Raw genomic sequence first — 14,428 nt, 5'->3', positions numbered from 1 at the left:
AGAGGTGCTATACACTTTGAAACAATCAGATCTGGTGAGCACTCACTCACTATCATGAGAGCAGCACAGAGGGGAAAATCTGCCCCCATGATTCAATCACCTCCCACCAGGCCCAACCTCCAATACTGGAAATTACAAATGGACATGAGGTTTGGGTGGGGAACATAGATCCAAACCATATCATGCCCTGTGGAGTCTGCCCCATAAGGAAGTGCTTGAGTCCTGGCAAACATAAGACTCTGAATAGGGCAGGAAGTCAAGTGGTGGAAAAAACTATGACTAGAGGAAATGTTCACTGAAGATTCCCTTTATCTCAATACTGCTCTAATTACTTTGCAAATATAAAACCAGGTAATTTTAACAATTCTATGAATAGATAACGTTATTATTATCCTGCTTCAGCCTAAGCCAAAAGGCCACTTGGCCCACTTAGTCAGTGGTTATCCAAAGGCCCCAGCACATTATAACAAGCACAGTCCTTCACCATCACGCTCCTCCTTGGTGATCAATCACAGTTGGACTCTTGTGGGTCTGTCTGTGGGCCCTCTGCTCTATTCCGTCAGTCTATTTATCCATCCATGGACAATACCACACTTGATGTAGTTACTGCATCTTTATCATACATGTCTATCTGCGAGAAGCTGAGTCCTCCTACAAGCAACTAGCTAGAGAAGAAAAAGACATATATGTACAGAGAATCAAAGATACAAAGCAGATTTCTTGTTGGAGAATTGCAAGTTGTATGGAAGTATTTTTTTTTAAAGAAAAAATGCCAACCTAGAATTCTTTACACAGTCAAAATTTTGTTTTCCAATAAAAAGGCAGAATAAAGAGGTTTTCAGATTGACAAAAGATGAAAGAAATCATCACCAGGAGATGTACAGATTGAGAAATGGTAAAGGACATCCATCTAGCAGGAGAATAATGACTCCAGATGGAAATCTGAGTCTACCAAAGGAAGGAGCCCTTTGCACTGCTAGACTCTCCATAGGATGCTGAATACAAGTAGTGAGAGCTGACATCCTCACCTAGTTCTTCCTCTGGGGTGAAAGCATCCAGTCTTTCATCATTAAGAATAACGTCCAGTAAACATCAACTATACGGTTTTTGTAGGTGCCTTTTATCAGTTTAAGAAAATTCACTTCTATTCCTAGTTTTTAGGAATAGAAATAGACTGGAAGTTTTTATAAGGTTGATGGATTTTGTCTAATGCTTTTTCCACATATACTGAAATAATGATGTGCTGTTGTCTTTTCATCTGTTAATATGGTGAGTTATACTGGCCCATTTTTAACGTTGAAGCAGCCTTGCATTCCTGGGATAAATTTCACTTTGTCGTTCTGTGCATATATTTATACTTGTGTTGCATATGTATGTATGCTCAAGGGCACGGGTTTCTGTGTGTGGCAATGCAGTGGACCTAGATTAGAAATAAAAAACCCTCTAAAAAAGAAGAATTAAGTAAGATGGCTAACAGTACCTAACTTCAAGACCTATCGTAAAGGTTCAGAAATTCAGACGGTATGGTATTGGTAAGAGGCTAGACAAATGGATCAATAGAACAGAATACAGAGTCCAGAATAGACCATCACATATATGTTCAATTGTTTTTCAAAAGTTGTACAGCAAATTCAGTGGAGAAAAGACAATCTTAGCAACAAATACTATTAGAACAATTAGATATGCATATTAAAAACTTCAGTCCATACATGGCACCATTATTCAAAATGTATCATAAACCAAAATGTAAGGCCTAAAACTTTAAAATTTGCATAAGGAAAAAGGTAGATATTAGTGTGACTTTGGATTAGAGAAATACTTGTTAGATAAGCACCAAAAGCATGATGCATAAAAGGAAAAAAAATGATCAATTGGACTTCATCAAAATGATGTGTGCACTCTGAAAGACCCTGTGGGGAGAATGAAAAGACAAGCCCCAGCCTGGAGGAAGTATTTGCAAATCTCACCTCTGATGGACTCATATGCAGGTTCTACAAAAAGCTCTGGGGAGTGGACTCCTCGTGGCCCTCAGGAGTCAAAGGGGTGCTGTGCTCAGGGCAGAAATGGGAGATGCCTCCCACCCTGTCATTCATGTCCCCTGAGCAGTGGTGCTCAAAGTCCCCTACCAATGTCCCTTCCTGGGTCCACAGACCCTTCTCTCCCCACATCTACACTGACAGGCCAGGCCCCTCCTCCAGGGCACAGGGAGGGACAGTTGGTCTCAGGCTCTGGGTGCCCAGCTTCATGCTCACCCCTTCCTTCAAGGCCCACTGGGCCTGTCTCACAGGATATAGTGAGGTTGTCTGGCATCTCCTGGACATGCTGTCTGGGCCTATTCCAAGCTGCAGCCAGAAAAATGGAGGGATGTTTGTCAGACCAGGTACCCTTCCCACAGAGCCTGGGTCCAGATACACAGTACAGAGGCCACAGGGTGGCCAGCCTAGAACCTGTGAGGTGGGCTGGGGATCACACAAGGGCTGTCTCCAGACAGCCAGGTGAAGCTTTGCTAGTTTCTCGGTATCTCATTTCTTTCCTTTTCTTTTTTTCTTTTTTTGAGACAGGTTCTTGCTCTGCTGCCCAGGCTGCAGTGCAATGGCGTGCTCTCAGCTCACTGCAGTCTCCACTCTCTGACTTCCAGGCTTAAGCCATTCTCCCACCTCAGCCCCACCAGTAGCTGGAACTACAGGCGCGTGCCACCACACCTGGCTAAGTTTTTTGTTTTGGTAGAAATGGGCTTTCACCATGTTGTCTAGGCTGGTCTTGAACTTCTGGACTCAGGCAACCCACCCTCCTTGGCCTCCGAAAATCTTGGGATTATAGGCGTGAGCCACTGCATCTGGCTGTTATTTCATTTCTTGCCAGTTACCTTACCCTCATGAAAAACCCCCTTCATTCAAAATCAGTAAGAGGAGAAAGTGGTAAAAGAATCAATGGAAAGAAAACAGGATATAACTTCTGTCCATATAACTTCTTTATGTCCCATTGGAAAGAAAAGCCTAAAGGGGTCCACTGGTTTCTATTGCTCTGAGGTCCCGACGATGGCATTACACAGTGCAATAACTACCAGCAGGGGCCATGCTTGATTTCAGCAGACGTCAGTGAGGACATACCTGGGATCTTCTGGGGTCATGGACATGGACTTAGAGCAGAACTGAGTAAACAGGTGTGCACAGGCACGCACACACATACACATACACGTGCACATGTGCACACACAGGGACACACACTTCTGCACTGTTCTAGACTGTTCCCGGGGAAGCAGTTCTGGGCTGCACAGATGAGCCCATCCCCATCCACTCTGATTCCACAAGGCTCCCCTGACCCCACTAGTCATCTGGCTTGTTGTCAGTGGTGTCCTTTGTGTCCCGCCTTGGCACAGGCTCAGGACCTGGGATTGCCAGATGCTGAGAGGAGATGAGATGGAAAGGATGAAGGAAGCAAGAGAAGAAGGAAGAGAGGGAGGGAGGGATGTGGGGAGGGAAGGAGGGAAGAAAGGGAGGGCTGCCGGAGACCAGCCACCCAGGGACAGTAGACACAGGTGACAGCAGACCCTCTCAGGGATGCTTTGTACAGACTGTCGTGAATGAGCAATGTCACTGGAACTCCAACTTTTGCTCCCTTCCCAGCCCTCTGGGGGTCCCTATCAGGTGCAGTTTGAATTACAGGAAATTACTGGATGGTCTTAACCCTGGCATCTGCCTGAGAGTGGGAGGCTGCAGTGCAGTGTGGCTCACGGTTGTGTGGGAACCTTGGCCTTTCTGGTGCTTGGCTCTGCTGCGGCCTTTGGGATGGGGAGGCTGTGAGAGGCTGGTCAGGGTCTGGGCTGTGCCACCTTCATTTCCCATCCACCCCAGTATGTCCAGGGCTTCCTGCAGAGAGCTCTGGGCAACTCAAAAACAGGCAGGACATAACAACAAAGACTTTATTGTGCTTTAATCAAAATAAGTGGGGGCTTTGAGGCCAAGGAAGGGGTCCTTTTCCCCAAGAAGAGGCATTCTTAGGCATTGCTGAATCTAGCTGGAAGCTCTGGTCCCACCTTGGAGCCTCCTGCAGTGAGTAGCGCCAAGTTTCCTGACTTTTTCTGACCACAAAATGCAACTGCCAAGAATGGCAGATGAGGGATCCAGCCTCCTGGACTCTCATTTGCTTAGTTTTCTTCAGTCTTGTGTCCTGGAGCAGATTGTGGACCCTGGAAGCAGGGCCCCAGTGCCATCTGCTTGGGCCTCAGAACTCTGCCCCATTGGTGGTCTGGTGGTGGCCACTTATCCTGCAGGAGCCTGGGCATTTCTGCTTCCTTGAATGGATGAGGTTGGTGGCTGGTCCACATGTTTCTGCCCCACCCTCACCAAGGTGGCCAGTGGTACTTTGAGCTTGGTAACATCATCAGCTTGGCCTTGCCAGGCACACATAGGCCCCGGGTATGTACGCAGTGCTCCAAGGGGGCTTGCTCCGCCTTAAGCCAAATACTAGTTCTGGCCAGGGCCACAGGGGGCTCCATCTCCTGTGTATCTTGGCTGCTGCTGGAGGCCCCAAGGCACCCCTGGTGCCCCTTCCCTTTCAGGGCTCAGGTTGAGTCTGGGCTAGGGCCCTCTGGGTCTAGGAATTGTGCGTTGAGAGGGGAGTTCTGCCCTACAGGTTGGGACCATGGATGCAGGGCATGATGCTGGGTGGCCTGGGCTGTGGGGACACCATGCTCACTCCTCCCTCCAGTGGCCTCCAAGTGTCCAGCTTCCCCATCAGTATTGACTTTCCATGTCTAAGGAGCTCTCTGGGGCTTTGGGGCAGCTTGCCAAGTGCTGCCCTGGCTCCTTCTGGGCCGTGATGGTCACTGTCTGCCAAGGGTGATCAGCTGTAGGCATCACATGCAGGAGAGTTGTCTCTGGCCCTACCTCTGGGCTATCAGGGGGCTGGGCAGTGTCTGGTATTGGGGGCTAGGCCAGTCCTATGATCTTAGAGGTGGCCAGGGCACATATGGAAGTGACAGGGGCCTAGCATCTCTGCTCCAAGCTCTACTGTGAAAACCACAGGCCTCTGAGGTCCAGGTCCATGGGGAGATTAGAGAGGGAGTTCCAATGCAGGAATCACCAAGCACTCTGTGGTCTATCCTGAGCTGGGGATGGGCTGGCCACACTCTGAGTCCCCAGGGCCCCCAGAGAGCAGCCTGCTGTCCTGGGCTCTGCAGAAGCTCCCTTATGCCTCTGGGCTTTGGCCTTGGGTACAGCATAGCCAGGTGAGGGTGAGGGAGGATGAGGCTCCTGTTTCAGGAGGGTTATACCCATGGGCTGCTGGAGCTGGGCTGTGGGCCAGGGAGAACCAGCCCATCCCCTTGGGGAGGGTCTCAATGCTGGGGGATATCTGCAGAGGCCTGGGTGGTGGGGGTGCTTGCTCAGGTTTGGCTGAAAGGAAAGCAGATTTGGTCAGCTTTTCCATTGAGAACATCTTGCTTTTGCCAGGCTGGACCCCACAGACCTGGGTCCCTGCAGTCCTCAGGGTCCCCGTGTGGTCCCCCTGGTCTAATGCTGAGGACACTCCTGCAGGCTGCTACTCCCAGAGCGAGGTGTGTGTGCAGCCTAGAGTGGGGAAGCTGTCAGGGAAGCTCAAGTCACTCCAGGGACAGCCCCCAGGGTTCAGGCTGACTCAGTCTTCCTGCCTCACACTCTTGCCCCAGGGCTGCTCAGCCTGGGCTTTAGCCTTGATTCAGAGCTCAGATGGATGGGGCCTTAACTGTTACCTAGCCCCTTTGCCACGCAATATGGGGGCTTATCTCCACAGTGGATGAGACACCCTCCACTCCTCTGGGGGATCTCCATGCGAGGGCTGGACTGTTCCCACACTCGGCTGAGCAGTCAATTCTGGCTCTGGGCCAGGGTTTCACCTATGCCCTCTCCCTAGATTCTCTTAGGGTCTCTGACACTGATTTTAGGCCCTTGGAGGGGTGCTCAGGAGTGAAGGCCCCCTGCTGCTCTCCAGGGCTGCTGGTACTCACAGGTGTGGTTGTGGGCTTGCACAGATGGATCTGACCCCTCCAGTGTCCTTCTGGGGCTTTCAGGAGTGAGAGCAGGAGGGTACAGGGGAGGGGCTTGGAAGAGTCTTGCTCACGTCTCATTGTCTCTGAGGCATGTCCAGTAAACCCAAGGTCAGCATTTGCCCTAGGCTCAGGCAGCCTCGTTTCAGAAGCTTCTTAGAGGAGGAGGGAGAGGAGGGGCTGGAGGAAGGCCCAGGGAGCAGGGCTGGTGAGGTCTGGGCACTTCCCACTATTTACTGCCCCGCAGGGTGACACAGGAGGAGACTTGGTGCTGAAGCCCACCTGGGTGTGCAGGTCACAGTGCATGCTTCTCAGTTCCCCCATGGAGGCCTCAGGGCGCCTCATCACCATGTCCTCCAGGGCCCAGGCCTAGGACAGTGTGTCCTGAAGGAACTCCTGCAGGCCAAACAGAAACAGCTTCAGGGGGTGTTCTAGGGACAGGGTGACTATGAGGCTGGGAGGGGTCTGTGGGAAAGTCAGTGTCTGTACCTTGTTCCTGCCCCAGGCACCCACCACTGGGCGGTGCTGGATCCTACTGTGGCTGCCCCAGGGGTCCAGATGTTCACAGAAAACCACAGCTGGAGGAAGGCCTGGGCAGGGAAGTGCTCAACACACTCTTGCCTTTCATCTGGGTTGTGTCAGGAGTGGGTTTGGTACCTGGGTCCACTCCCTGCCCAGCCCACCAGGCCTGGTCTGGCCCTACCTCCGGGCTGGAGCAGAGAGCCATGTGGACAGTGTGGATGCTGCTCTCAGGTCATCACACACCAGAAGCCAGGAATCTGTCCTGGCTATAGGTCCCAGGGTCTGTCCTGCATGCTCCTTCTGGGCACCATTGGCCACCCAGGGACTTAATTCTGTGGCTGTGAAGGCCATGTATACCATAGTTGTCACCACACACTCACCTCCCAGGAGGTAGACATCCCAGAGCCACAGGATGAGCATGAAGGAAGTCTGTGGGAACAGCAGGTGTGGGAGGACCTGGCCTTTCCAACCTGGGGGCTGGTGGCTTGAGCAGGGCCCACTGTAGCCTCAGTCTGGACTTCCTGAGGCTCCCTCTGCTTGGGAAGAGACCCACCCAATCTTCCATAAGGCTGGGTCAGACAAGGTCCGGCAGCTCTTCATGGGGATGGACTCATCTCAGCAGAAATGTGGCTCCCAGAATAAGGGGCTTCCTGAGGGCTTGTGGCTTCCCTGGCTCCTTTGGCTCTTCCAAGATGGGTCCTGGCCCAGTCTGCCCAGAATTCCCTGGTGTCTGGTGTGTAATGCTCCCATCATACAGGTCCTGGCTTGTGTGCCCTGCAGAGACCTGCCTGTGCCTCCTGTGGGGTGGGGGTGAGCTGGGTCCTCCTGGGGAAGCCAGACCCCTGGGCTGGGGTAGCTGAGCACTGTGGGGAAAGAAGGTACCTGGCCTGGGGTCTCCTATGCATCCTTATCCCATCGATGAAGCACCATAGAAACCAGTTTAAGGTGGAAAGCCGGATGCACAACCCTTCCTTGTCCTGATAGAAGGAATAGAAGTGTTCAGGGTCCCCTGGGCTTCCGTGAAAACCTCTGTATTCCAGAACCCACTGCAGACCCTTCCCCAAGAGGTAGAACAGTGGTGGCTGTGCCCCAACACCTCCCCACGGCATGGGCCCCCAGTGGATGTACTTCCCCTAGCCCTGGCTCAGCCAGAGCTTGGCCTGGTCCCAGTGCCTCTGTCCCCTCCAGGTAAGGAAAAGAAGGCCAAACTTTGAATCCATTGAAAACCAGATCAAGCCCTGGCTGGAAGTTGGCCTCTCACCAGCCCCAGGCTTCCCCTGTCCCTGCTAACCCCATGGGACCCAGGGCCTCTGGGGAAGAGCTGAGGGACTGACCACTCACCATGTGCTTCATAAGCTCTCAGAACACTTTTAGCAAAACTTGCTCTTGATGGGCTTGGAGACTCTGGAAGTTAGAACATCTTGGGATGTAGACTCCTGAGAGGCTCCTGGGGCCCCAAGGAATCAGAGCCTACTCCTGAGATGTGGAGCCATCAGGCTGGGCAGTGGCAGTTGGGCAGTGGCAGTTGGGCAGTGGCAGTTGGGCAGTAGCGGTTGGGCAGTGGCAGTTGGGCAGTGGTGGTTGCTTCCAGACCCCAAGGCCTTTCACTGTCCCATCCAGTGACCCCATCATGTGGTCTCGGCCAGGAGAGGAGGGGTGGGAATGCCCCTGGGGCCTTGCTGGAGGCACTGCTTAGTGGCTTCCAGGGCCATGGTTCCAGAAGGGCAGGCCTGCCTTTGAAGCAGTGAGGACAGGTGGGAGCTGGTGGGGTGACCAGGGCTGCTGGAGGGTGTGTGGCCTTCTCCTGGATGTGGGGTCAGGGCAGGGGACACAGGACAGAGAGAAGCTGTCATTTGGGCTTGGTCTAGCCATGGGCAGAGAGGGTGGTTGGGAGGGTGGCCAGCTGGGAGGTGGAAGGACCAGCAGGGTTGTAAGAGTCCCCTGCATAAGGTCAGGGCCAGAAGGTTGTGACACCAGGATGCAGAAGGTGGTCACAGGGCAGCTGTGATCCCATTTGCTGATGGGGACAAGAGGCATCTGACTTGGGGTGTCGGGTCCCTGGCCAGTCACAGGCTCCTGTGGGACTCTCAGCAGGGGATACCCTGGAGGCTCAAAATGAGCAGGGGACAGAAGGTGCCTTGTCTGTAAGTCACAATTACCCAGCCAGTGTGGCCATCCCCTGTCCTGGCTGTGTGATGCCTCGTGGGTAGCTGTCCACTGTGAGCTAATGTCACATGGGAGGACTGTGTCACCTGAGAGGGCAGAGGTCACCTTGGAGAGTACCATGCTTGGCAAGCCTCTCATTGGCCAGCAGCTGGGCCAGCACCCAGATGTCTCCTCATTCTGGAACATGAGCAGGATAGTGGCTCATGGCATGATATGGCTTATGCCCCCGCAGTAGCCTACCTCTGGCAAAAGCCAAAGTCATCATGGAAAGACTTCACCAAGGCTGACGTCACCTTGGAGGGTTGAGGTCACCTGAGAGGGCTAATGTCACCTGAGCACACTATGTCACCAAGAGGGCAGAGGTTACCTGGAAAGGCAGAAGTCCCCTGGCAGAGCTGAGGTCACCTGAGGAAACAGGTCACTTGGAAGGGAAGAGGTCACTTGGGAGAGGTAATATCCCCTAGGAGGACTAATGTCACCTGAGAAGGCAGAGATCATCTGGGAAAGCAGAGGTCCCCTGGAAGACCTGAGTTCACCAGGGAGGGCAGAGATAACCAGGGAGGACTAATGTCACTTAGGAGGGCTGAGGTCACCTGAAAAGACTGAAGTCATCTGGAAAGGCAGAGGTCACCTGGGAGAGCTGAGGTAACCTAGGAGGGCACAGGTCACTTGAGAGGGGAGAACTAATGTCACCCAGGAGGGCAGAAGTCACCTGAGAAGGCAGAGGTCACCAGGGAGGCCTGCCACAGGTCCCGGGGAATTTAGGGTGCAGCTTCCGTGCCCCTCTCCTGACACTGTGGTTCACTTGAGCCAGTCATGGACATCTCAGATGAAAAGGAGCTATGGAAGAGACTCCTGCTTCATCCAAACTCATGTGTGGCCAGAAAAGGCATAGGTGAGGGCCGTTAAGAACACCCTGACCCGAACTGCAGATGCTAAGCTGGGGAGGCCACTGTGCCAGGCTCAGGGCAACACCCATGAACTGAATCCCTATGAAGGCTGGCTTGTGGGTGCTGACCACTGCACATAGGGGACTGGGATGGCTCACAGGCTGCTGGGCACAGGAAGACAGCTAGGTCCAGACCCTGTGTGGGCAGCCCATGGAGTCTGCTCAGCAGCTCTTCCTGCCAGGAATGGTCAGGAAAGTGGGGGCTGGAGAGTGGGAGCAGCCATCTCAGTAAGTCCTTCCCTGTCTGCTGTGCTGTTCAGGGTTCGGGTGAAGGGGAACTTTGATCCCAAAGCCTGATTAAGATGATGGCTTCTTCAGGATCCAAACTCACTTTATGACAAAAGAAATGTTCATTAGGCACTTCACCAACTTGTAAAATATTCTGAGAGGGACAATCTGCAACAACGCAAAGCTTGTGGGGTTTGAGGTGGGAAAGGAAAATAAAACTCAGGACTCCAATTCACTATGCCAAATGGAAAAAATTAAGCTGAAAGCTGAGTCATGCAAAAAACTGTCTTTCCTTTTGTTCCTCAGCAGGTAGCTACAGATAGAAGGTTAAATAGCTCCTCAAGTAGCTAGTCTTATGTTCACCTTATGTAAAGGGCCTATTACTGAGTGTGAGATGAATCCATAATTGACTGTTTTCCTGCCTACTCCTTTTCTCTTGCAACAAGTGGATAACCACACCCTCTTTCCCATCCAGCCCACTTCTCACCTTTAAATATTGAAGCCCTCACAATCATCTTTGAGAAAGGTACATATACCTGTTTCCTGGGTGCGTCCTTAACCTTGGCAAAATGAAAATTCTAAACTGATTGAGACCTATCTGACATACTTTTTCGTTTACAAGTTGGCAACCAATGGAAGAGACTCTGAGTGAAGGTGGCCCTGACCTTTGACAAATCTACTGGTGCATGGTACCAGTATGAGCTATATTTTTATTTTATCTGTTTTAATTTTGAGACAGTGTCTCACTCTGTCACCCAGGTTGAAGTGCAGTGGCACGATCCCTGCTCACTGTAGCCTCCACCTCCCGGGCTCAGGTGATCCTTCCACCTCAGCCTCCCGAGTAGCTGGGACTACAGGCTTGTGCCACCACACCGGGCTAATTTTTGTAATTTTCATAGAGACAGGGTTTTGCCTTGTTGCCCAGGCTGGTCTTGAACTCCTGGGCTCAAGAAATCCTCTGGCCTTGCAAGGCCTCCCAAAGAGCGGGGATTACAGGCATGAACCACCATGTCTGGCCTTGAGCTATCTTTATTGTTCAAACTGTTACAATAGGTAATTAGTCAGACATGAATAGGTCAGGAGAGGGACCCTCGCCCAGGAATGTCAGGCAACCATCAGATGGTGGTCAGGAGGTTGTTAAACTGCCTCTTGAAAATAATAATTGGCTGCAGCCGGTGCCAGGGAAAGGCAGCCTCCCAATAGAAACACCTCAAGTTGGTAATCAGCAGCTTCCCAATAAGATCTCAGGAGGTGGGCTAGTGGACTTAAGCATGTGCACTAACAGGCAAAATGGCAGAGTTGAACCAGTATATAACCTTTCTCCAGGAACACTCGGCTGGTAAGGGAAGAATGCCTTAAGTGAGCATGTGTACAATTTTGGTAAACACAATGTGTATGTTGCCCCTTCCAAGTGCTGGCAGGCCACTGTGCACGTGGACAGCCCACCCCAAGGGAAAAATCAAGGGAGAAGAGATGCAAACCACTCCCCCTCCCCAAGAGGCATGCCAATGTATGAAACCCCAAGTCAAAGATCAAACCATGAACTTGATCTCTCAAGTCACCCACTCGGCCCTCTTTCAAGTGGACTTTTCTTCAGTTCCTGCTCTAAAGCTTTTTAATAAATTTTCACTCTTGGCTCTAAAACTTGCCTCAATCTTTCACTCTGCCGTATGCCCCTCAGTCGAATTCTTTCTTCTGAGAAGGCAAGAATTGAGATTGCTGCAGACCCATATGGATTTGCTGCCAGTAACAAAACCAACAGGACGATTTGCTGAGGCCTGGGAGGTACCATCTCCAGAGAATCCCTGATTTCTCAAAATGTTGAGATCTAAGGTTTATTTTGCTGTTCAACTCCTTTTCTAGAGTTTTACTTGCATCCAAAAAGATGAGTTTTTCTGAATCCATGATAATGGAAAGCAGGCAACTCCTTTCCAGAGTTTCAGCTTGCTTCCAACAGGGAAGATGAGTTTTGAGTTTTTTTCCTGCTTCTAGGATGATAGAGAGCAATCTTCAACCTGGGCCGTATTCCTACATAAGTAGCTGAAATGGGGTTTGTCTTGGAAATTCTCCTTAATGACTGAAAGTTAAGATTAACTACCAGCTGGTCTTGATTCCTCCTTACCATTAGAGTGCTCAGTAATCTTATAAATTGTGCAATCATTTGTTTTGCTTTACTTTTTTGTTGTTGTTTATTTGTTTGGTTCTGTTTTTGTTGTTTTAGTCTTTTTTCCATTGGGTTTGACCACTCTAGTTGACTTGGTCAAACCTGAAGGAAAGTTCTAAATTATGGGGAACAAGACCTCTGAACTGGCTAAATTCCTGAAGCTGGAAAAACAAAGAGAAAAAAAAGAAAAATCAGCCATCGAAACAAGAAAGATTTCAATTACCTGAAGGGCTTTATTTACATAACAAAACAACCCTTTGCTAGCCAAGCCAAACTGAAATAGCAATAGTGGTTGCCCCATGCTGTAGTTCAGTAGCTAAGGAAGAGTCCCCTGCATAAGGTCAGGGCCAGAAGGCCCGACTCCCCAGTTCCTCAGGAAGGAACCAGCCTCATAACAGACAAAAGGCTCACTACCACAAACAGCAATCATTCAGCACTTCTGGAAGGAAAGAAGATTTTTTTTTTTTTTTTGCAGAAATATCCTTCTCTATCTTATTTCCAAAGCCACTGAGGGTCACCAGAGCCCAGTTCACTTGTGGTTCCCATGCCATCGTCTGTGCCTAGGATATGGGACTGACCATCGCTCAGGCTTGACTTTTCCTCTAGCTAGAGACCCGGGCTCCTGACATGGCCTGGCCTGTTTCTTCCGCTGTGGCTGAGTGTGGAAGGACCATACCTTGTACTTACTTGGGTTTTCAGCCTTCACCTTCTTAACGTCCAGCAGGAGTGACCATGCCTGACTCCACATCTGCAGGGGGATTCCTTAACAACATGCTTTTTTGCCTTAACAACATGCTTTTGCTGCAGATATCAGCCAGGGCCCGTTTCTCTGCTCCTCGCTAAGAATGCTTTGTTTCCCATAAGGAATGCTTTTAGCTAATCTATAATCTATAGAAGCAATGCTTATCACTGGCTTACTGTCAATTAATACGTGGGTCTAACTCCGTTCATGGCTCTCAGCTCTGAAGGCTGTCAGCCCCTGATTCCCACTCTACACTCTATTTCTGTGTCTGTGTCTTTAATTCCTCTAGCGCCACTGGGTTAGGGTCTCCACGACCGAGCTGGTCTTGGCAATTGGTTGGGAGGACAGAAGACTGACTCACTGTGGAATCTCAAGCTGACTGATTACCTTGTAAATGTAAACATCTTCATCTCCTGTGTCCACTGGTGCCCTGGATCAGCAACCTGCAAGGCAGAGGGAGAGAGGGTGAGGGAGGCCAAAATAAAAGTTGTTGGGTATGGGCGTGTGGGCGGCTCCTCCTTGCCCTGCATCCCGAAGGAGTCCAGGACCATCAGACCAGGGAACAGAGGGAGAGGTGAGACCCGCCTCCCTGGAGGGAGCAGCCTGACCTGTGTCTGCTTATACTTGGCAATGATGTCCCTTTACTCCTGGGCGAGCAGGATATCCATGTCTTTGTCCATATCCACCCTATAAGACAAAATATTCCCAAAATTACATGGCACCTGAGAGCTTTAGAGAACACCCCATACATCTGCTCCCAGATGCCAGCCGGGTGAACTTCATTTCACCAACACCCCCAGGACAATGGGACCAAGCCAAATGGCCCCACCTCTGCCAGGATTTCTGGAGTCCCTGGGCCTGACCAGAGGTGGGCCCTTTCCTGAGGACTTTAAAACAAGGAGACCTAGACAACAAGACTTGTTGTCCCTAAATGTCCTGAAATGGGCACACACTCCACAGCAGGATGAACGGCATCTACCTGCTCAGGGTGAAGGGCCATGATGACTATAATGGACACCTGGAGGCAGACTAGGGCCAGGAACCAGAAATCTCTATATGATCAGCCTCCTGCTATTGTTCAGACACCATGAAGATGCCCAGTTTTCTATAGGAAAGAAGAAATCTCATGAGTGTTCTGTTCCACTCAAATCTTTACTCACTGTGGCCAGTGAATCCATTTGAAGAATAACACCAGTCAAGCAGGAGGATGTTTGGTTCGGAGAAGGCTTGATCTATTGTCTCCAAAGCAGCCTCCCTTTGGTGGAGGGAGGGCAGATTCCACAGTCCTGAGCTGTTGATACAGGAAGAGGCTTTGTTTTCCCAGGTCACCAAAGAACAAGTGAACTCTTGGGGACAGGTTCTGGAGAACACCCAGAGGGGCCATCTCTCCTGGGAATACCTGAGACAAAGGGAAGGTGATACGTCTGGAGGACAGGTCAGAGAGAGGGCCTTGCAGGTTAAACCCCTGTCCCCAGGCTTCAGAGAACAGGAGGAATGACTGTCACCTTTCGGCCAGACCTCCAGGGTTTCTTCATTTCCCACAACTATTCGAGGGCAGAGGGCTCCCAGCTCTGCTCCCAAACTGGAAAACTCCAGTGTCTGGTGGGTCCCACAGTAACCATCAGAGCCCAC

General features: G+C 51.0%; 1 protein-coding gene and 1 long non-coding RNA gene across 2 annotated transcripts in view; one reads left to right on the top strand and one right to left on the bottom strand.

The window, feature by feature from the left end:
* Nucleotides 1–14,428, top strand: part of MAS1L (MAS1 proto-oncogene like, G protein-coupled receptor) — a 62,407-nt gene that overhangs the window by 15,641 nt on the left and 32,338 nt on the right.
* LOC100973391 (uncharacterized) lies at nucleotides 3,909–12,949 on the bottom strand. The gene is made up of 3 exons (XR_609050.4): nucleotides 7,889–12,949; nucleotides 7,430–7,524; nucleotides 3,909–6,421 (listed from the first exon to the last, which is right to left on the bottom strand). It is a non-coding gene; the product is annotated as an uncharacterized LOC100973391 (long non-coding RNA).

The sequence above is a fragment of the Pan paniscus genome, chromosome 5 (assembly GCF_029289425.2).
Source record: "Pan paniscus chromosome 5, NHGRI_mPanPan1-v2.0_pri, whole genome shotgun sequence".
Taxonomy (NCBI): domain Eukaryota; kingdom Metazoa; phylum Chordata; class Mammalia; order Primates; family Hominidae; genus Pan; species Pan paniscus.
The sequence above is the reverse complement of the archived record's forward strand: the minus strand, read 5'-3'. Positions and strand labels throughout refer to the sequence as shown.